This window comes from Pongo pygmaeus, chromosome 14 (genome assembly GCF_028885625.2).
Source record: "Pongo pygmaeus isolate AG05252 chromosome 14, NHGRI_mPonPyg2-v2.0_pri, whole genome shotgun sequence".
In the NCBI taxonomy this organism is placed as follows: domain Eukaryota; kingdom Metazoa; phylum Chordata; class Mammalia; order Primates; family Hominidae; genus Pongo; species Pongo pygmaeus.
Window position 1 is genome coordinate 72848249 of NC_072387.2, and position 24159 is coordinate 72872407.

General features: G+C 34.5%; 1 non-coding gene across 1 annotated transcript; it reads left to right on the forward strand.

Annotated features, from left to right (window-relative positions):
* The first annotated feature begins 1253 nt into the window (after window positions 1-1253).
* Window positions 1254-1357, forward strand: LOC129011965 (U6 spliceosomal RNA). Its single transcript, XR_008493481.1, has one exon. It is a non-coding gene; the product is annotated as a U6 spliceosomal RNA (small nuclear RNA).
* The last annotated feature ends 22802 nt before the right edge of the window (window positions 1358-24159 follow it).

Here is a 24159-nt window from a genome sequence, read left to right on the forward strand (position 1 = left end):
ACCCAGGGCCCTGGTGGCATAGGCACCCGAGGGAATCTCCTGGACTACAGGTTGCTAAGACTGTGGGAAAAGCGTAGTATCTGGGCCGTAGTGCATTGTTCCTCATGGCACAGTCCCTCACAGCTTCCCTTGGCTAGGGGAAGGAGTTCCTGACCTCTTGTGGTTCCGAGGTGAGGTGACTCCCCACCCTGCTTTGGCTTGCCCTCCATGGGCTGCACCCACTATCTAACCAGTCCCAATGAGGTGAGCTGGGTACCTCAGTTAGAAATGCAGAAATCACCTGCCTTCTGTGTTGATCTCGCCAGGAGCTGCAGATTGGAGCTGTTCCTATTCAGCCATCTTGCTAGCAACCTCTTCTATAATATAGTTTTTAGAAATTCTTTCTAACTTAAACTTGCATATATTCTAGACATTTCATTCCTAGATATTTATGTTCACACGAAGATTTATACACAAATTTTTATAACTTTATTTGTAAAGCACCAAACTGGAAACATTACAAATATCCATCAACAGGTAAATGAATAAACAAATTGTATACCCATAAAGCAGAACACTATTCAGAAATTTTAAAGTGTTGATTAACACCAAAATGTGAATAAATCTGAAAACAAAAACAAGATAGTAAAATAAACTCCACGAAGTGAGTACATAATGTGAGATTCCACTTATATAAAATGCTTAAAATAAGAAAAACAAAATATAATGACAGAAAGGAAATTAATAGTTGTAGAAAGGAGAGGTTGTAGGACTGTATATGAATTACAAAAGAAGATACTCTTGGGGCTGGTGGGTATACTTATCAATTTAATTGCAGTGTTTATTTGAGTGACTTATATGCATATCAATTCAACAAATTAAACACTTTATGCACTGATTATTGTACATTAATTAAACCTCAACAAAAATATTAAAATGCGTCAATCAGCATGTTAAATACTACTAGAAGGAAGCACTTTTAAAAGGATTAATATAAGTCATTAAGATTTAAAAATTGCTATATCACAAATTAATATATAAATGATGACTATAGTAAATCCTAACATTAAATAACAGTTTTGATTATTATACTGTATATATTCATTTCATATTATTTTGTTTTATTTTTCTTTATGTTTTGCCTTTTTGAAATCTGTTAGTAAACTAGATATGGGAAATTTGCTAACCATTTTTAAAATAGCTTCATAATTCTGGAGTCAGTAAATAAATGGGGTATAAATACAAACCACTTGGGATTTTAAAAATATACTGTCATGCTCACTTTGGCACTTATACTAAAATTGAAACAATACAGAGAAAACTAGCGTGGCCCCTATGCAAAGATGACACACACATCTTTGAAGCATTCCATATTTTTACCAGAATAGCCAGATTAGAGAGAAACATAACTGACCTGATGGAGCTGAAAAACACAACATGGGAAATTCACAGTGCAATGACATGTATCAATGGCAGAATAGATGAAGTGGAGAAAAGAATCTCAGAGCTTTAAGACTATCTCTCTGAAATAAGACAGGCAGACAAGAATAGAGAAAAAAGAATGAAAAAGAATGAACAAAACCTCTGAGAAATGTGGGACTATGTAAAAAGACTGAACCTACAACTGATTGGGGTACTTGAAAGAGACGGGGAGGACAGAACCAAGTTGGAAAACATACTTTGGGAGGTCATCCAGGAGAACTTCCTCCAACCTAGAAAGACAGGCCAAGATTCAACTTCAGGAAATCTAGGGAGCCCCACCCAGTAAGATACTTCACAAGAAGATCAATGCCAAGGCACATAATCGTCAGATTCTCCAAGGATGAAAGGAAAGAAAAAATGTTACGGGCAGCCAGAGAGAAAGGCTGGGTCACCTACGAAGGGAAATCCGTCAGTATAACAACAGACCTCTCAGTGTAAACCTTACAAGACAGAAGCAATTTGGGTCCAATATTCAACATTCTTAAAGAAAAGAATTTCCAACCCAGAATTTCATATCCAGCCCAACTAAGTTTCATAAGCGAGGGAGAAATAAGATTCTTTTCAGACAAGCAAAGGATGAGGGATTAAGTCACCTCCAGGCCTGCTTTGCAAGAGTTCCTGAAGGAAGCACTAAATATGAAAAGGAAAAACTGTTACTAGCCACTACAAAAACATACTGAAGTACATAGACCAGTGACACTATGAAGCGACCACATAATAAGTCTGGAAAATAACCAGCTTGAATTATGATGACAGGATCAAACTCACACATAGCAATATTAACATTAAGTGTAAATGAGCTAAATGCCCCAATTAAAAGACATAGGATGGCAAGCTGGACGGGGTCAAAATCTGTTGATATGCTGTCTTCAAGAGACCCATCTCACATGCAAAGACACACATAGGTTCAACATAAAAGGATTGAGGAAAATTTACCAAGCAAATGGAAAACAGAAAAAAGCAGAGGTCACAAACCTAGTTTCTGACAAAACAAATTTTAAACCAACAAAGATCAGAAAAGACAAAGAAGGGCCCTATATAATGGTAAAGGAGTCAATTCAACAAGAAGAGCTAACTATTCCTAAATAGATACACACCCAATAAAGGAGCACCTGGATTTATAAAGCAAGTTCTTAGAGACATACAAAGAGATTTAGACTCCCACATAATAATAGTGGGAGACTTTAACTCCACACTGACAGTGTTAGATGGATCATCAAGACAGAAAATTAACAAAGATACTCAGGACCTGAACTCAGCTCTGGATCAAGCAGACCTGATCGATATATACAGAACTCCTCACCTTGCAAACAACAGGATAACATTCTTCTCATTGCCATATACACTTACTCTAAAATTGATCACATAATCTGAAATAAAACACTCTTCAGCAAATGCAGAAGAACTGAAATCATAACAGTATCTGAGATCACAGCACAATCAAATTAGAATGCAAGACTAAAAAATTCACTAAGAACCACAAAACTACATGGAAATTGAACAAGCTGTTCCTGAATGACTCGTGGGTAAATAATGAAATTAAGGCAAAATCAAGAAGTTCTTTTAAACTAATGAGAACAAAGAGACAATGTATCAGAATCTCTGGGATGCTGATAAAGCAGTGTTATCAGGGAAATGTATAGCACTAAATGCTCACATCAAAAAGCTAGGAAGATCTCATATTAATAACCTAATATCACAACTAAAAGAACTAGAAAACCAAAAGCAAATAAACCCAAAGATGGCAGAAGATAAGCAATAACCAAGATCAGAGGGCAACTGAAAGATAAAGACATGAAAATTCCTTCAACAAATCAATGAATCCAGAAGTTTTTTTTTTTGCAAAAAAATAATAAAGTAGACCACTAGCTAGACTAATAAAGAAGAAAAGAGAGAAGAATCAAGTAGACACAATCAGAAATGATAAGGGGGATATCACCAATGACCCCACAGTAAAGCAAACAATCATCAGGGAATACTATGAACACCTGTATGTACATAAACCACATAAACTAGAAAATCTAGAAGAAATGGATAAATTCCTGAATACATATATCCTCCCAAGACTGAACAAGAAAGAAATTGAAACCCTGAGTAGACCAATAATGAGTTCTAAAATTGAGTCAGTAATAGGTAGTCTACCAACAAAAATATCCCAGGACCAGATGGATTTACAGCTGAATTCTACCAGAGGTATAAAGAAAAGCTGGTACCATTTCTACTGAAGCTATTCCATAAAGTTGAAATGGAGGGACTCCTCCATAACTAATTTTATGAGGCCAGCATCATCCTGATACCAAAAACCTGACCACAATACACCAAAAATAGAAAACTTCAGACTAATATCCCAGATTAACACTGATGCAAATATCCTTAATAAATACTGACAAACCAAATCCAGCAGCACGTCAAAAAGTTTATCCATCACATTCAAGTTAGTTTCATCCCTGGGGTGCAAGGTTGGTTTAACATATTAAAATAAATAAATACAATTGATCACATAAACAGAGCTAAAGACAAAAACCACATGATTTTCTCAATAGATGCAGAAAAGACCTTTGACAAAATTCAGCATCCCTTTATCTTAAAAACTCTCAATAAACTAGGTTGTAAAGGAATATACCTCAAGATAATAAGAAGCATATATAACAAACCCACATCAAATATCATACTTAAAGGGCAAAAGCTGCAAGTATTCTCCTTGAAAACCATCATACGACAAGGATGCACTCTCTCACCACTCCTATTAAAAATAGTATGGAAGTTTTGACCAGGGCAATCAGACAAGAGAAATAAATAAAGGGTATTTAAATAGGGAGAAAGAATGTCAAATTATCTTTATTTGCAGATGGTCCCATATCAAGAAAATTTCATTGTCTCAGTCAAAAAGCTTCTTAAGCTAATAAAAAACTTAAGCAAAGTCTCAGGATACAAAATCAATGTGCAAAAATCACTAGCATTCCAATACGCCAACAACAGTCAAGCAGAGAGCTAAATCAGGAATGAACTGCGATACACAATTGTTACAAAAAGAAAAAAATATTTAGGAACACAGCTTATAAGGGAAGTGAAGGACCTTTTCAAGAACTACAAACTATTGCTTAAGGAAATCAAAGAAGACACAAACAAATGCAAAAATGTTCCATGCTCATGAATAGGAAGAATCAATATTGTGAAAATGGCCATACTGCCCAAAGTAATTTATAGATTCAATGCTGTTTACATTAAACTACCATTGACGTTCTTCACAGAAGTAGAATAAACTATTTTAAAATTCATATGGAGTCAAAAACAGAGCCTGAATAGCCAAGACAATCCTAAGCAAAAAGAACAAAGCTGGAGGCATCATGCTACTTGACTTCAAACTATATTACAAGGCTACAGTAACCAAAACAGCATGGTACTGGTACAAAAACAGATACAAAAACAAACAGAACAGAATAGAGACCTCAGAAATAAAATCTCACACCTATAAGCATCAGATCATCAAAAAATCTGACAAAAACAAGCACTGGGGAAACGATTCCCTATTTAATAAATGATGCTGGGAAAACTGGCTAGCCATATGCGGCAAATTAAAACTGGACTCCTTCCTTATACCTTATACAAAAATTAACTCAAGAGAGATTAAAGACTTAAATGTAAAACTGGAAACTATAAAAACTGTAGAAAAAAGTCTAGGCAATATCATTCAAGACATTGGCACCAGCAAAGATTTCATGATGAAAATGCCAAAAGCAATTTCAAAAGCAAAATTTGACAAATGGGATCTAAGTAAACTAAAGATCTTTTGTACAGCAAAAGAAAGTATCATCAGAGTGAACAAGTAGCTTACACAATGGGAGAATATTTTTGCGATCTATCCATCTGACAAGGCTTTAATATGGAAAGTCTACAAGAAACTTAAGCAAACTTACAAGAAAAAAAGCAAACAACCCCATTAAAAAGTGGGCAAAGAACATGAACAGACACTTCTCAAAAGATGACATACATGCAGTCAACAAACATGAAAAAAAAATCTCAACATCACTGATCATTAGAGAAATGCAAATCAAAACCACAATGAGATACCATCTCATGCCAGTGATAACGGCAATTATTGGAAGGTCAAGAAACAACAGATGCTGGTGAGGTTGCAGGGGAAAAAGAATGCTTTTACACAGTTGGTGGGAATGTAAATTAGTTCAACGATTGTGGAAGACAGTGTGGCAATTCCTCAAAAATCTAGAGTTAGATATATTATTTGACCCAGCAATCCCATTACTGAGTATATACCCAAAGGAATATAAATTATTCTACTATAAAGATACATGCACACATATATTTATTTATTTAGTTAGTTAGTTAGTTAGTTTGTTTATTTTTTTTGAGACAGAGTCTCTCTCTGTCACCCAGGCTGGAGTGCAGTGGCGCGATCTTGGCTCACTGCAAGCTCTGCCTCCTGGGTTCACGCCATTCTCCTGCCTCAGCCTCCCGAATAGCTGGGACTACAGGCGAACACCGCCACGCCTGGCTAATTTTTTGTATTTTTAGTAGAGAGGGGATTTCACCATGTTAGCCAGGATGGTCTCGATCTCCTAACCTTGTGATCCACCTGCCTCAGCCTCCCAAAGTGCTGGGATTACAGGTGTGAGCCACCGCACCCGGCCCCATGCACACGTATATTTATTGCAGCACTCTTCACAATAGCAAAGACATGGAAACAACCCAAATGTCCATCAACGATAGACTGAATAAAGATAATGTAATACATATACACCATGTAATACAATGCAGCCATAAAAGGAAACAAGATCATGTCCTTCAGAAGGATATGGACAGAGCTGGAAGCTGTTATCCTCAGCAAATTTTTGCAGGAACAGAAAACCAAACACTAATGTTCTTACTTAAAAGTGGGAGCTGAACAATGAGAACACATGGACACACTATGGGGAAACAACACATATTGGTGCCTGTCAGGGAAGTTGTCGGGGGAGGGGGCTCATCAGAAAGAATAGCTAATGGATGCTGGGCTTAATACTTAGGTGATGGGATGATCTGTGCAGCAAATCACCATGCTGCACATTTACCTGTGTAACAAACCACATATCCTGCACATGTACTCCCGAACTTAAAATAAAAGTTAAAGGAAACGAAAGAAAATATAACCAAATTAAATTTTAATTAAATCATTTAAATTAAATGAAAATGATTTAGTTAAACTATTTGATTAAAAGATCGAATCAAATAAGATCTAGTATTTGACAGCACAGCATGGTGACTACTGTCAACAGTAATTTATTATGCATTTTAAAATAACTAAAACATTATAATTGGGTTGTTTGTAACACAAAGAAAGGATAAGTGCCCGAGGTGATGAATACCCCATTTACCCTGATGTGATTATTATGCATTGTATGCCTCAATCAAAAGAGCTCATGTTCCCCATTAATGTACACACCTAACATGTACACACAAAAGTTAAAACTTATTTAAAAAGACAAAAAATAATGCCTATTCCCATCTTTTGTATATTTAAATAAGTGACAAATAATAAATATAAATAATGCACAAAGGCTTTACTTAACATAGTTACCTTATTATTACCTTAGCCTTATTAATAGCAAAATATTTTATAAACGAGTTAAATATCATCGATAAAGTTCTAATCAGCTGCCCATAAGATATTTAAGACATTTTTCTAAATACAAAAAATTAAGTTTCCATGCTTTTGATGGAGCATCTACATGGGAAAATTTTAAATTGCATCAGAAAAGGCAGAGAAAAGTGAATTATGATTTCCAGGAAGATAGAGTAACCTTTGCATTTTAATAATAAGTATGTGATTAATGCCAGATTCCTATGACAATTCATAACTATATTCTTGGATATTTTGATTCTACCTGGCTTGATTAAAAAATAATCTTAATGAAACATTAAATGAGGAGTAGAGAGACAACCTGTAATCAAAATCAAATTATTCTCTGATCTAATTCATCCCGCAGATTCTTAGAATAGTTTATTCCTCACAGTATATTTACTGATACATTGCTGCTTAAAAAAATCACTTTATTTAATAACGAATTGGTTATATATGACTACAGGTAATAAGAACGTCTTTTTCAGGAATCAAATATAAATTTCTGAAACAGTGACTGATAATGCAAAACAAAGGGAAACTAGTGTTTAATGGAATATGGAGGGTCAGATGTGGATAAAATATTTCAAAAAAAAAAAAACAGGAGTACCTTAACATTGTAATAGAAGTGCAAATGTTTAATCACTCTTTATTCCACCAGGAGAAATGCACTTAAAGTAATGTAATACTAGCCACAACTTATTTGAGAAAAGAATCAAAAGCAAAGATGCCAGGCAGAATTTATATTAAGTTGCAAAAAGTAAAGTCTGGGTTAGATAGAAAAGCAATTCTCTCATTTCACATGATAGAAATAACAGAATATTTAGACTACCTTTTATTCTCATGAGAGAACACTCAATAAATTGAGATAAGAGGATTTTCTCCTATTTCCATTTTAGACATTATATTATTTTTTCTTTTCTCATGCCTGGTTTTGTCAAGTAAGCACTCTCTTGTAGCCAGAAATCATTCTGTCAAAGGATAATAATTCATTTTGTTGTAATTTTGTTTAGTTTAACACATACACACATCCTTATTCTTTAACTTGTATATTGGATTACTGATTAATTGTTGAGGCACTATTTGGACAATTAAAAATTAGAGACTCCTTTTGGTATAATGATTTTTATAAATTGATTTGGTTTAATATTAATCATTATGAAATAGGTAATAGAGTATTTTTCCAAGATAATTACATATATATGTAGATGATTTCTGCCCTTTTCAGTTTTTTCTCGCTTTGTATTTTTAACTTGTTTCTCAAGGATTTTGCCTGCAAACATACTGTCATTTGTTACTTGTGAGGCGAACATTGTTAACATTAAAATTTGTCATTGGTGATTACTGTAATCCTAAATTTGATGTGAAAAAATTCCTCCTACATTCCTGCTACTATATTGGTAGAGTCAACTGTCAAAAATAATAATATAAATTTGTAATAAAACAGACTGTTGATTTTCAAAAGAATAACAAACATTTCAAAAAAATAACAAACAAAAGAGGGAAAAAGTTACATACAAAGCTGCCTACATAGAGAAATAACCCTTCAACAATATTATAAAATGTATTTTAGCACTGAAATGTGTTGATCACATCTGCATGAGGAAAAACATCATATTTTACATTTATTTTAGATATTTACATAAAAATGAGGCTCATAAATAAATCTATATTGACAAAGGACAATGTTTGTGCTGTACTGAGAATGACAACTGTGATGAATCAAGGACAACTGTGAGAGTTAAGTTCAAAAGGAACTGACTTGATGAATAGCAATTTTACCTCAGGCGACAAAGTACACTAGGTCATTGTCTGCAGGCTCTTCTGAACAGCCTGTCTTCATCCAGAATTATACAGGAAGGATAGAAGCTGTGTGAGATGAGACAGAAGAGATCACCTTTACAGCCCCAAAGTATATTAATGCTCTTTTTGCAGCTCTCATCATCTTTTAGAGATGCTTATGTTGATGCTTTTTTGATAAACCACCTAGCCACAAAATATCTTGAGAATGTGCTAAACAACTACAATTGAACTTTTATTGTTGGTAAACAGAAAACTTTGATCATTTAATGCACAACACTACACTGAATGATGGTGGAGTTAAAGATGAAATGTGCCTGATTATATAATTATGGTCAAGAATATGATATGCTTTAGCTATAAAGTGCTTTTATTGGAAACAATTTGTCCACTCACCTTCAGATCTCAGTATAAAAGTGGGTTCTCAGAGTGGTCTCCCTAAATGCACAGAGTAAACTAGATTCAACTACCATAGGCATTTGCAAATCTCTATACACGATTTGGAAATTATTTGTCACTTTAGTGATATGTCTCTGTTGTTCACTAGACAATATGCTCTATGATAGTAGGTCACATATTTGCTTTGTTCAATACTGTGCCTCAGAGTAATTTTGGGGGTACATATTAGACATTCTGTGCATATTTGCTAAATACATATATGAATCAATTGATTTTATAAGTGAAACATTAGAAGAACCACCTGCATAATATGGATACTACATAAATGCAATGTGTTATAATTATGAAGCAGCATATGGTCATTCATATTTCATTAACATAAGAGGTAGAGACATTTTTCAAAACGCAGAAAACCAAGAATCACAAGATTGGGTTTATATAAGAAGTGTCACTAAAATTTGTGTGGTTTGGCAAATTTACTCATAAAATTAGCGTGAAAATTCATTGAGATAATAAGTGTAAAATGTTCTATAACACTCTGTATTTTATATATTTGATGAGTCATAGATATTAGTAGTAAAATTGTGGCAACATAACACCTGGCCTTCTGCATAGGTGACCATGCTACATGTGTTTTTCTTCCTGGCAGTTGCCTTCCATACAAGACTACAATTTCTCCCTGTTCTACTCAGAAATATGAATGTGACCCTTGTTGGCAATGAAAGGTAGAAATGCATGAATCAAGTGCAGATGTCTTTTCTCTTCTGCTGTGATGTATGGAAATAGTCTAGATAGAAGCTGCTTAGCGATTTGAGTCCTGCAAATTAGATGACATTGAGCAGAGCAACCACTGACCCATAATTAAAATAAAATGGGAAAATGAAATAAAGGTCTGTTTTAATAAGTTTCTATGATTTTTAGAATATTTTCTACAGCTGCATGACATGGCCTAATCCGACAGATTTAGCAACCCTCTTTGTTAGTTAGAAGCACTGAAAATTTGATGGCAAGATTACATAAAGAAAGAATGATTGCTATAGTGGCCCAAAATATGATCCAGAAACTTATATCAGAAGAGCAGTGTTGAGAGTATATATTTTACATTTTTCAAGCAAGCATTTTTTTTAACATTGAAAGTGCCATTAGAGTTTTAAAATGGTAAGCTTTAAGGCAATCTTAAGATTTACACCATAAACAACTGATGGGAAATAAAGTAGGAAAACCAGCCTAGCACAGGGCAAGAGTCTAGAAGTAGTGAAGACAATGTTTAGGTGCTAGTGAGTGCTTGAGAGAGCCCTGTGCGTGTGTGATTCCTGGTTTTCTGCTTTTTGAAAAATTTCTCCACCACTCACATGAATGAAATATGAATGACTGTGCCATAGGAACACCCTCCACCCAAGAAAAATGTAGACATCTGAAATGAGAGAAAATGTGCTGTCGGCATTTGATGAGGTGCCAGACCTCATGATCACTGTCCAGTACTAACGTGATGAAGCACTGGAGGCAGGTGTATGGTGAGGCACTACTAGGCTGAGGGTCTCTAAGACAATCTCTAGCTCCAGCCTAGATATCAGACTACTGCTGCAGTATAATTGACTCTAGGTAAACAAAGAGAAGAACCACCAAGTTTGCCAATGCACAGAATCATGAGAAGTAATTAAATGTTGTTTAAGCCACTATTGTGTTATGAATGTATTAGCCTACTTGGGCTGCCATAACAAAATACCACAGCCTGGCTTAAATGTCAGAAATTTATTTTCTTACAGTTCTGGGGTCTATACATCTAGATCAAGGTAATGTCAGGGTTTGTCTCCAGTGAGGTCTCTCTTCCTGGTTTGCAGATGGCCCTTCTGGCAGTAGCTTCACACGGCCTTTCTTCTGGGTGTGCACAGAGATAGAGATGTCATTTCTTGTAACATCATCAGCCCTATTCTCACAATAATGACTTCATTTAACAATTATCACTTTCTTATAGGCTCTATCTCCAAATAAAATCCACTGGGAGATAAGGATTCAACATTTGAATTTTGCCACAGTTCAGCCCATCACATGCAACTAAGGCCAACTGAAACAATATATATTTTTGAATTGTTTTAATGTTCCATTAGTCAATTCATTTATTTCTGGAGCAATATTGTAGTCTTAGTTTACAGCTTTAATAATGGCATCTATTTGCCTGGCGTGGTGTCTCACGCCTGTAATCCCAGCACTTTGGGAGGCCAAGGCAGGTGGATCACCTGAGGTTAGGAGTTAAAGACCAGCCTGACCAACACAGTGAAACCCTATCTCTACTGAAAATATAAAATTAGCTGGGCATGGTGCCATATGCCTGTAATCCCAGCTACTCAGGAGGCTGAGGCAGGAGAATCTCTTGAACCTGGGAGGTAGAGGTTGCAGTGAGCCAAGATCGCGCCATTGCACTCCAGCCTGGCGACACAGTGAGACTCCAGCTCAAAAAAAAAAAAAAAGAAAAAAAAGAAAGAAAGACATCTGTTAATAACATTTCCTGCTTTTATTATATTTTCTCTTTTTTTGACATTGATTTATTCAGAAATATATTTTAGTTTCCAAACACATTTTTCCTGGTTTCTCTTTACTTTTGCTTAATTGGATTGTGGTTATAGGCTTCTATTTTTAAAATAGAATTCTGTTAGCTTTATTAATATCTATTGACAAAAATTATATATATATGAGTATACAATGTGATGATTTGATATACATATGCCTTGTGAAATTTTTATATACCTGTTATATTTATACAAATAAAAAGACACAATCTTTTTAAATGACTGTTTTTAATATTTGACTGTTGGATAGCTTTGAGGCCTAAATTGCCCCTTTCTGTTTTTGTGCTATTTCTGGAAAAGCAGATAGAGTCCACAGGCACCTTTCTTTGATGAATAGGAAAGATCAAACAACACAAACCCAAGCTCCCATTCAGAAACCCTCTCCCTGCTCCTCCATCTTAAACACTCAATCAAAAAGTCCCATTATGTGAGTAATAAATCTTTTTATACCTTGGTGTATTTGTGGTATAATCAATCTCCACATCCATATCAGTTTTGGGTTGGGGGGATGGATCCCATAGGGAACCAGAAAACAATTGGTATGTGAACAGGATAGTCTAGGTAATGACCACCACCTGTGGCCCTTTACGTCCTGGTTCACTGATTGGCTCTGCTCTCTGCTGGACAGTATGTACTTTGAGCTGTTGCCAGCTGACTTCCATGTGCTTTGAGCTTTACTTCTTAGTGCCACATATGTTACTTCTGTCAAGGTTCTGCTTCATATTTAGCTGAAATTATTTGAAAATTTTGGTAGTTGGTGCTCAAGAATACCAGCATGGGATTAGGGATCTTCCTTAACATGGCACAGATTGTGTGTCTCAGCCTATACCTATCTGTGTGTCAAATTAAATCATTTATTTTGATCTAACCATAAGCTTTGATTGAATCTAGACATCAATAAAACATTGACTCACATTCTACTGAGTGCTTGGGAAAACACCTATATACTGTACAATTTATGGACCCATTAGGTGGTAGCTTAAATAACTATAGTCACCATTTTTGAATGCTGATGTCAACGCTCTTAATATCAGATAGGTCTCTAGGAATCCAAATGCTGCTACCGCCACCTATACTTCTATCACAACAGAGATTCTGATCCTCAAACTTAAGGAGGAAAACATTCAAGGAACCTTGGCATAGATCTTGGGAAAAGTTGTCTTGAATCCTTTATATTGTCTTATCTTCCACCCACCTCCTCTTTAAAAAGCCAGGGGGCATCATCCATCTATTGAACAAGGATAAAATGGTTGGACAGTGAGTCTGATGAATGCTGTGGCTTGTCAACATACCAAAGAGATCATTCAAACCTGGCTTTTGCCTAGTGCCTCTAAAGCCAATAATGCAATAAGTACTGTGGGAAGCCTCTTTACTGTGATGACAGCAATTTGGGAACTTCTGCAGGAAGAAACTTATAAATTTTAGGAGTGTAGAGAAGGACCCTAAGAACATGGGGACTAACAGGGACAAACATACAAAATGAGCTACCATCAGCACGAAAACCAAGACAGACACCTAGATACATGATGACGAGCCAGAAACTGAGACAGAGGCCCGCAGTCTGATGTAAATGGAAATAAATTTACTTACTTAAATAATTTACCCAATAGAAATATTAACAGGGTGCTGTTTGACATTTACATCTCTACATCATTGGTTCTAAATTAATTTTAAAATCTGCTGAAATGTACGTATTGACAACTATTCATGGCCTTAACTGATATAGGTGACAAAATTGGTATTATACATGGATGTCCCACTAAATTCACTAAATTCAAACAAAGTACCTGCTATTTTCTTAAGGAAGTTACCAGGCATAAAACAGAAAACTATCAGGTATGTGTTACCTTAACCATGAGAAATGTTGCTTTGCCAAAATTTCTAATGGCCACAGTATTCATTGCCCTTAAAATATCCTATAGTGGCCCCTTTGACTCAAGTGAATAATTGAAATAAAATTATGTCTTTGGCACTTAAAATCGACTTGACAAATAAAACCCGACGGATCTCCTAGTTTTTTTAATTAAAAGAGTTGATAAAGCCTAATATAAATTAAAATGTGGGTTTCAATGTTTGAAATGTACTTTGTAGCCCTATGTAGAAAAGGATGATTATTTTTACTATTTTACTATTAAATAGCCCAATTCAATCTGTTCTTAAAACTGAAAATAATGATGGACATCTTGCAGTGGCAGTGGATGACCATGAACTCAATGTGGCTCTACCCATTAAAGCCCACACCTATAATATTACTGAAATCATCAATTTTATCCAATCAACAACTAGTAAATACTTTGTAGTACTAGATTTGATCAATATGCTCTACTCAGTGCCTAGTTAGGTGAACATGTTCTGTTTAGTACTTATTTCAGCTGCAGTGCCTTCACCTTTGAAGGGATATACATTTTCCTGGATACTGATGGGGTGATTCAATAGACTTGCCATCTTTCACAGTCTTTGTAGGAAAGATCTTAGTTGTATCTGGCTTTCTCCAGGAGTACAGGTCTGACATTACATTGATGGTATCTCCTCCAGGAGATTTATTTGTCACACACACGTGCAGTACATAAAAGTAATCACAAAGGAGTTTACAAAAAGTAGGGGTGGAAATAGGTTATAACTCTGCATTTACAACAAGGTCCCACGACTTCAGTTAGATTTCTGATAATTATTTGGTTTGTTAAAAGCTGTTCCACCCCTGACACTGTTAGAAACAACAACAACAACAACAAACTATTGATCATCTCAGCACCAAGAATGTTGAAAGAATCTTGACTTCTTTCAAGGCTTTGAGGGTTCTGGAGGCAATATATTCCTATTTTAAAATTTTATTTAGCCTAATTTATGCTATAACTCACAAACCAGCCCACTCTGAATGGGATTCTCTGCAACAAGAGGTTCTAGAATCTGCCCAACTTGAAATTCAACAAGCAGTCTCATGAGTATCCCCTAAAGATTTCTATAAAGGAGAACTTCTCTGTTTTTGGTCTATTGTCAGATGAAATCACTCTGAAGAAAATCACCTTCTCACAGAACTGACCAGATATACGACCCCCAAAATCAACTTGATAATGAGAACTGAAATTCATATATTCTTCTGATGGTAGAACCACCAAAAACACAATGAATACCTCTGGGTTTCTGCTGCTACCCACCCCCTAACCAGAACATAAATTTTTAATTTATATGTTCTGAAGATGTGCTATTAGGAATATTTACATTTATACATTTTAAAAGATTTAGATATTTAAGGGTAATTTGAATTCTTATTTTCTAGTAAAAATTTTATGTAAAGTCTATATTGTCAGATATAAATGTGGCTATCTCAGCTATTTCCAGTTACTACATATTTGGCTAGATCATCTTTTATCACTCTTTTATTCTGAAAATTTGTTCTTTGTTTTTATGTATGTTTATTTAAAAAATATATAGATAAATTTAGTAGTTTAATGCAGTTTTATAACCTTTGTCTTTTCTAGGTCTTTTTTATTAATTAATAATTATTATATTTACTGAACTACTGTTATTTCTCAAATATCTTATATAATTTCTGTTTATACCACCCCTTAATGTGGTTTTTCTATTTTCTTATATTTTAATTGATTTAAATTTTTTCTTTATTTTCTCTAATAATTTGTAACTTAAATATGTCATTTCTATTTCCCTAATATTTTCTGACAGATTTTTACTATAAAACTCACCTATCAATGTTAGGGCCACTATTAGCATTTGATTTGTCATCTAATTCAGGGCATTGTTGAAAGTATGAGTTATATTTGTATTTACAGTGAGACATACAGTTTATTTACATAATTATACATTTAAAATATCCTGGGAAGCCAGAATGTATGTCAACCAAGTAATTGTTAAAATTAATATCTCTTTCCTCATGCTAAATGAAGTAATGATTTTTAAAAATTATGTCTGTTTCTATCAATCTACAAATTTATCAATTATTTTCTTTATCATTACTTTTTGAATCTCAAATTTTACGTTTGAAGTAATTTTTCTTCATCATAAAAACATCCATTAGATCTTTTATTAGAAAATATCTTTCATAGAGAACATTTGTTGGTAGAAAGTATTTTTATTCCACTATCATTCTTGAAAGATCTATTCACTGTGTGTTAGAATTCTAAGCTAATTATTTTCTCTTAGTACTCTGCAGACATTCATTTATTCTCTGACTTCCAGTTATTATTTATCTCTTCTCTGGCTATTGTTAAAGTCTTTGTATTAACTCTAGCTTTACTAAGATGCACTGAAGTGAAATTTATATTTTATGCATTATGATTTGAATTTGGGGCTTCTTAAATCTGTGTGTCAACACTTGCCATAAATTTTACCATTACCTTTGAAATTATTACATATTTACACATTTATTTATATGTTTATTTCCAGAACTTCAATTAGATGCAGATCATACTACCTAACTCTGCCTACCATGTCTTTTTATTGCTTTATTTTTTACATGCTTATTACTTTAATATGTCTTCTCAGAATTTTCTTGTTATATATTTCAGCTTATTAACTGCTTTTCAGTCTTGTCTGCTAAGTAAGCAATGTTGTTTTATATAAATTATCTTTGTAAATTTCTAGTGGTTATATATCTCTTTCAACTGAGCATATTGACTAGATCATCCTCCCGCCATGCAAAGCTGACCCAAAACACAGAAAAATAACATTAAAGTTGACCTCATTACAAATATCATATAAATACTGCATTCTCATTATTTTTTCTTTCCCGTTACACCTTTTGAGTAATTCAAACTGGATGCTTATGAAAACTTTATTTATCATTTTTGTCTGACTTCATATCTAGAATCAATTTGTTTCAATGCAGCTTCTAACCACCAGGATATGCAGGCATGAAAAATGAGTTACAGAAAATATATTTTCATACGAAGCTTATGATTAAAGAAGAGAAATGGCATTTTCATGGAAACCCACAGCATGCAGAATAATAAAATGATTTCCATGTAAGAACAGATCATATCCAGGCACACTGACCACAGTGTTCTTCCTTCAACACTCCTCATGCCTGCAGTGCACATCTCTAAAATATTTGCTTGGCATCTCCTTGACCTTTCTCAAAGATTTGCTCAAATCTCATCTTCTCTATGTGTCATTATGCCCACAATACTGCACCATGAGGCATTACCATGGGAACCGCTCATAATCCATATTCTACTTTAAAAAAATGTAACATTTACCATATATGCATATATATTTTTATATGTAGATGAAATAAGCCATCTCTTTTTTTTTTTACTTTTAAAGATTTTATTTTTATTTAGAGCAGTTAAGCTCATGCCACAATAGAGCAGAAAGTACAGAGAATTACAGTAGTCTCTCATTATCTGTGGTTTGACTTTTCAGTTTCAGTTACTTTCATGGTCCAAAAATATTAAATGTAAAATTCCAGAAATAAACAATTCATAAGTTTAACATTGCACATCATCTTGAGTAGCATGATGAAATCTCATGCTGTCCCACTCTGTCCTGCCCAGGGACCAGGGCCATAAATCATCCCACCCATTAGTCACTTGGTAGACCCCTTGGTTATCAGATTGATTGCCATGGAATTGTAGTGCTTGTGTTTACGTAACCCTTACTTTATTTTACTTAATAATAGCCCCAAAGTACAAGGACTGTGATACTGGGATATTTTTATCTGTCATATTTTATTGGTAGTTGATATGGTTCGGCTGTGTACCCACCCAAATATCATCTTGAAATCCCATGTGTTGTGGAAGGGACCCAGCGGGAGGTTATTGATTCATGGGGGTGAGTCTTTCTCGTGCTGTTCTCATGATAGTGAAAAAGTCTCATGAGATCTGATGGTTTTAAAAACGAGAGTTGAGCTGCACAAGCTCTCTTTGCCTGCTGCCATCCACCGAAGATGTGACTTGCCTTCCACCATGGTTGTGAGGCCTCCCCAGCCATGTGGAATGGATCTGTAAGTCCTATGCACCTCTTTTTTTGGTAAATTTTCTCAGTCCCAGCCCGGGTATGTCTTTTTTTTTTTTTTTTTTTTGAAATGAAGTTTTGCTCTGTTGCCCAGGCTGGAGTGCGATGGCGCAATCTTGACTCACAGCAACCTCAGCCTCCAGGGTTCAAGTGATTCTCCCGCCTTAGCCTCCCAAGCAGCTGGGATTATTGGCACGTTCCACCACCCCCGGCTAATTTTGTATTTTCACTAGAGACAGCGTTTCTCCATTTTGGTCAGGCTGGTCTCGAACTCCCGACCTCAGGTGATCCACTCACCTCGGCCTCCCAAAGTGCTGGGATTACAGGTGTGAGCCACCACACCTGGCCCCAGATATGTCTTTATCAGCAGCATGAAAACTGATTAATACAGTAGTATTGTTATTAATTTCTTAATATACCTAATTAATAAAGTGTCTTTATTGTAGATAGGTATATATGTATAGGAAAAACACATAATACTCAGTTGACCCTTGAGCAATACAGATTTGAATTAAGTGGGTCAACTTATACACAGATTTTCTTCCACCACTGTCACCCTTGAGGCAGCAAGACCAACCTCTCCTCTACCTCCTCCTCCTCAGCTTACTCAATGTGAAGATAATGATGATAAAGACCTTTATGATGATCCACTTCCACTTAATAAACAGTAAAACATATTTTCTTTCTTAAGATTTTATTAATATTTTCTTTTTCCTAACTTACTTTATTGTAAGAATACAGTATATAATACATATAACAGACAAATATGTGTCAATTGACTCTTTTATGTTATTGATAAGGCTCTAGTCAACAGTAGCTATTAGTGGTTAAGTTTTTGAAGAGACAAAAGTTATATGCAGGTATTTTATTGCATGGGGGACTGGCACCCCAAACCCCTATACTGTTCAAGAGTCAACTAAAAATACAAAGTTTGGTACTATCTGTGGTGGTTTCAGGCATCCACTGGAAGTCTCAGAACTTCTACCCTGTAGATAAGATGTGACTAGTGTGCTATATACCCACTGCCCACACCCATGCATTTGCTCCCCTATTATCTACATCCCCTACCACAATTATACCTTTGTTATAATTGATGAACCTACATTGGCACCTCATAATAACTTAAAGTTCATAGTTAACATTAGGATTTACACTGTCTGGGGTTGGACAAATGTCCAAATATCAAACTGACAGAATCATACAGTATGTATCTTTTCAGATTGTTTTATTTCACTTAGTCATATTCATTTAAGGTTTCTCTATGTCTGTTTATGACTTGATAATTCATTTATTCTTAGTGATGATTAATATTTCATTGTCTGGATGTGTCACAGTTTATGTACCCATTCACTTATTAAAGGACACTTTGGTTGCTTCCAAGTTTTGGAAATGATAAACAAGGCTTCTATAAAAATCTGTTGTGCAAGTTTTTGTGTGGACATAAGTTTTCAATTCCTTTGTTAAGTATACAGGTGGGCAGTGGGCAACTGCTGGATTTTATGATTATTTTGTAAGAAAGCTCCAATAGTCTGCCAAAGTGACTGTACCTTGTTTAATTCCCACCAGCAATGAATGAGACATACTTGACAGCATTTAGTGTTGCCAGTATTTCAGACTTTGATCATTCAAAAGATGTGTAGTGGTATCTCATTCTTATTTAATTTGCATTTTCAAACAGGTTATTTGATTTGTTATTGTTGAATTTGAAGAGTTCATCATATTTTTCGTAACAGTCCTTTATCTGATGTGTGTTTTGCAAATATTTTCCCCTACCCTGTGGTTTGTCTTCTAATTATCTTAGCACTGTCTTTTGCAGAACAGTTTTTAAATTCATCTTACCAATTTTCTGTTTCTTGGATCATGCGCTTGACATTGTATCTAAAAGGTCATCATCATACCCAGGACCATCTAGGCTTCCTCTCATGTTATCTTCTGGTAGTTGTATACTTTTGTGTTTTACATTTAGATCTAAGATCCATTTAGGATTAAATTTTGTGAAGGATGTAAAGTCTGTGTCTAGATTTCATTATTTTGCATGTGGATACCCAGAAGCTCCAGCACCATTTGTTGGAAATACTGTCTTTCCTGCATTGTATGACCTTTACTCCTTTGTCTAAGATAAGTTGATTTATGATCAATTGCATTTATTTGGGTTTATTCCTGGGCTTTCTATTCTAGTCTTTCTCTTTCTTTTCTATTTTGTTGATCTATTTGTTTATTCTTTCACTAACATTTATCATATTTTAGCCTCTATAACATTTTCTAACTGATTGTACTTTTTTGGTTATAATCTGTCTCTCCTATCCAGAATATAAAACACACAAAGATGGAGACCTTCAGATATTTTGTTTTTTCTTTTATCTTTTTCCTATTTTTGTTTTCTATTTACTCTAGTGTACCCCAAATGATGACTTCAGTTCCTGTATATAATAGTTTCTTAGTACAGATCTCCATCTCAAAAAAAAAAATTGCTCAATGCTATGCAGTAATTTTTTCAATCAGATTTTATCTGTTATTACTTAGGCTACAGTTTTTACAATTCTATTTGCATGGTATGTTCTGAGCCTCTAGACTTTTCTGATGTATAGCCTATTTGGACAAACTCTTGTTTAAAAGCATGTGTCAAAATATTTGAAGCTGTATGCTTGATTTTAAACTTTGAATACAGCACAACTTTGAGTTGCTCACATTTTTAAGAGGTGCACAAGTTTCCCTGACATCACTTAGCAACTATTTGCAGCAGTTGTGCCTTAACACTCTCAGTTTCACATGGTAATATAGAAGACCAACAAACACTAGTTTTGTTCCTTCCAAGAGAGTTTACTAAAATACTTTTTAGAAATAGCCATGTTTCACTGTTCACTGGGCGGTCAAGCTGTGCTGCAGGACAGAATCTAAAATGAGTGTGGCCAAGGTTAACAAGCAGATGAATGCCACCCAGGGAAGAGACCTACATGATTTGGGGTCACTGAGAACCGAAGACATGTACACTAGGCTCCAGTGGTATGGTACAGCTATTTATTTACAGAAAAAGAAGAAAAAGAGTGCAAGACTTTGTTGCCCCACGGCCAGAGGATCCACTCCATAGCCAATGTGGTTAGTGTGGCTGTAGGTCCCTCACTTTGTACTGCAGTAAAGGGACCATGACCTCTTCCCCATGGGGTCTGAAATATAGAAAGCTAGGGGAGTGCCAGAGGATCACTGAAGTTTGTGCCTAAGCAGAATATTTACGGAGCATACATCAAGCCTAAACAGGGAAAGGTATTTTCTAGCTGGAAATATGGCAAGCCCAGCCCAGGCTGTGAGGGTTTTTTATCTCCCAATAAGAAATATTACAGGCCCAAGGCCACTCTTACGCAGCCATGCGGGCAGCAAGAAGTTGCATATGCTGCCTTTCTCAACTGGTTTGAACTTAACTTTCTAACCTTTAAGCTAACATTTAATTTTGTACCTACCACATCTTTACCTGTGGCAAGCTTGCCACACAGCATGTTGGACTGTTTCAGGAGAGTCATGGCCAAGATTTATTTACTGCTGCAGCAACTAACAAACATCCATCCTTTAGAACTGGGTTGTAAGAAAGCATAAATTCTTGTTTATTTGGTAATATCTTAAGTGTATTTAGGGGTGCCTAATAATATGTGCGATGGAAGACTGATTATATTACCACTAATTATAAAATGATATTATAGGTAACATATTATAAATCTAAGTAGTTAAGTAGGATGCTTGAATTCTAATAAACCAGTGAATAGGACTATTACCTATATACAGTATTCAAGTTTTTAAAATTTGTGCTGTAATAGCGGATTTATAAAAATTTTCAAAACCATTTATTTTTATAGTGTTCAAAAGCAGGATAACTAAACATTAAAAGGACTTTACTTTTTAAAACAATATTGACATATTTTATTGATTACAGCCCAAGTGATCATTTATATTCACTTCAGAGATAATTATTTCAAAGAGCTACAAGGTATCAAAATTCTTATTTAGAACGACATACATTTTATTGTTGATAAAACAAACAAGCTTCTGTTGTAATCAATAGATGAGATATACAACTAATTATTTTATAATTTTATTTAATCCTATAACTCTAAATCATCATTTGATTAGAGAGCTGAAAAGACATTCAGCCTACAGAGGTTGAATATAATTAACCTCTGTGACATAAATGAATATAATTATTTATGTCACTGAGCACAGCATATTACCTAATTTGATATGCAAATGGGTATGTAATAACATAAATTACATGTTAAATTTCAGATATAGAACAATAATGAAACCCTTGCACTTTGCAGTTTACACAGGAAAATTATAATGATATTGGTTTTCTTGATCTTTTGGACAAACAAAATGTATAGAGGTAGTTCTCCAGGTCAGAAAAATGCCCTGTTTAAAAAATTATCACAAGAAAAATTAGCATAAGGTCATTTTTAAAATGTTTAAAAGACACTAGTATACTCATGAAAGTATTTATTTTAATTGCTAAAAGTATTCACATATGGAAAATTGTTTCTACCATTTGCATAAAACATGCATGATATGTTTACTGTCCAAAAGAGGTTGGGAAATTTTAACACAAAACAGCATATCTGCTGAGGGGCCTATATGTTTTAAAGGCTTAAATAAAATCCAATGCATTTAATGGGATTGTTGTAAGATTTATATCTGGGTGGGGGCATTTTTAAATGAACTTATATTGTTCTTAAATATTATTCTTTCAAAGAATTTCTTGAAAAAACTGAATATTGATGAATAATTGAGCTTATCTTAAAGTCCTTTAATTGACATAATCTAGCAAAGAAATGAGCTCATGTTTCAGAGCTCATTTGTGTATATAGAACAAACGTCACTATATTTTTTCAGTACATGCTTATATTTTCTCAAAAAATTAGTATACCAGAATAGTTTTTAAGATACATATGCATATATACACATATACACATACACACATATATATACATACACATATATATGTAGTGTACATATGTGTCCCACACATTAGAGAAAATAAAGGACATAGAATATAATTTTATTCTAATAAACTGCTTATCTGACAAGTGATAAATACAATAACCTTTAGTGTTAATAAACTTTGTCTTATGGAAAAGCACACAAAACAGTGAGAAAATGTTGGTTATAGCTCTTTGAAATCAGTAGCTAGTTGGGATAATAACTTGCTATAGAACATTTTCTTGAGGAAAAACATTGTTATTGATTATCTTCACAAAAAAATTTGTGTTTTGATTTGACTCACATCATTCTTTTGTTGAGAAGTTTTCCAGGTTAGCTTGAAGCCTAATCATGTATTCAGATGATCCTCAATGGTTCTCATCACTGTCTGCACAAAACAATCACCTGAGGCCTTATATGATACAGGTCCCTGGGTCCCATCTCTAGAGATATTGATTTAATTGGACTGGGTTGCATCCAGCACACTCGGGTTTTTAAGACTTCAAGGTAATACCAGAATGCAGCCTAAGGAGAGAACCACTGATCTAAGGGATTGATTTTTGTAAATACTAGACACATTCAAGATAATCAAAACTTTAAAACTTACATTTATATCTCCATTGTTTCCACACAGCTCCATCATTATTTTAAAACCAATCAGCCAATAGTTAGGTATACTTAACACACATTTTTTGCACCAAAGGGTATAATTATAAATCAAATAGTTGATGATGATACCCCTTTCTCCAAACTCAAAATATAATTATGTATTTGTTCATTCTTTATAAAAATACAAGTAGTTAAACAAGTTGGAATTTTTATGAATATACTTTTATATCTGAATTAAAATCACTTCCTGTGAAATTCTGTAGTGTTTGGTGAGGTGAGACGTTTCCCAGTGGGAGGCTCTCTTGTGTCTCATTATTATTAGGAATTTGTGTGAAAGTAAGTGTAACATCCACTCATTATGTAATGCTTCCTATAAAAGAACTGCAAGAGCCCGCAAATTAGTGTTCTATTAAGGTATTGTTTTAATGATGGTAATTATCACTGATGGTAATGTGACTGCTTCCTAGGAGCTAAAGTAAACAGTCTTACTTTGAAGAATGTAACACAGAACGTAATGACTCATATAAATGAAATAGCCTGATAATCTTGTCAGATGAACTGTAACACCTTGTGGGACTATTAGAAACTATGTTAACTTGGATCTCTTCCTATTTACATAACGAGTTTTAATTTATGTCATGTAAATTTCCCACACTGAGTTAGACTGAGGTCAACTCTGGATAGTCTCACTGTTCCAACAGAAGCCTCATGAGATCTAGAGTTCCAAATTTGTCTACAGAGTACTCTGTAAACACACACACACACAGGTGCATG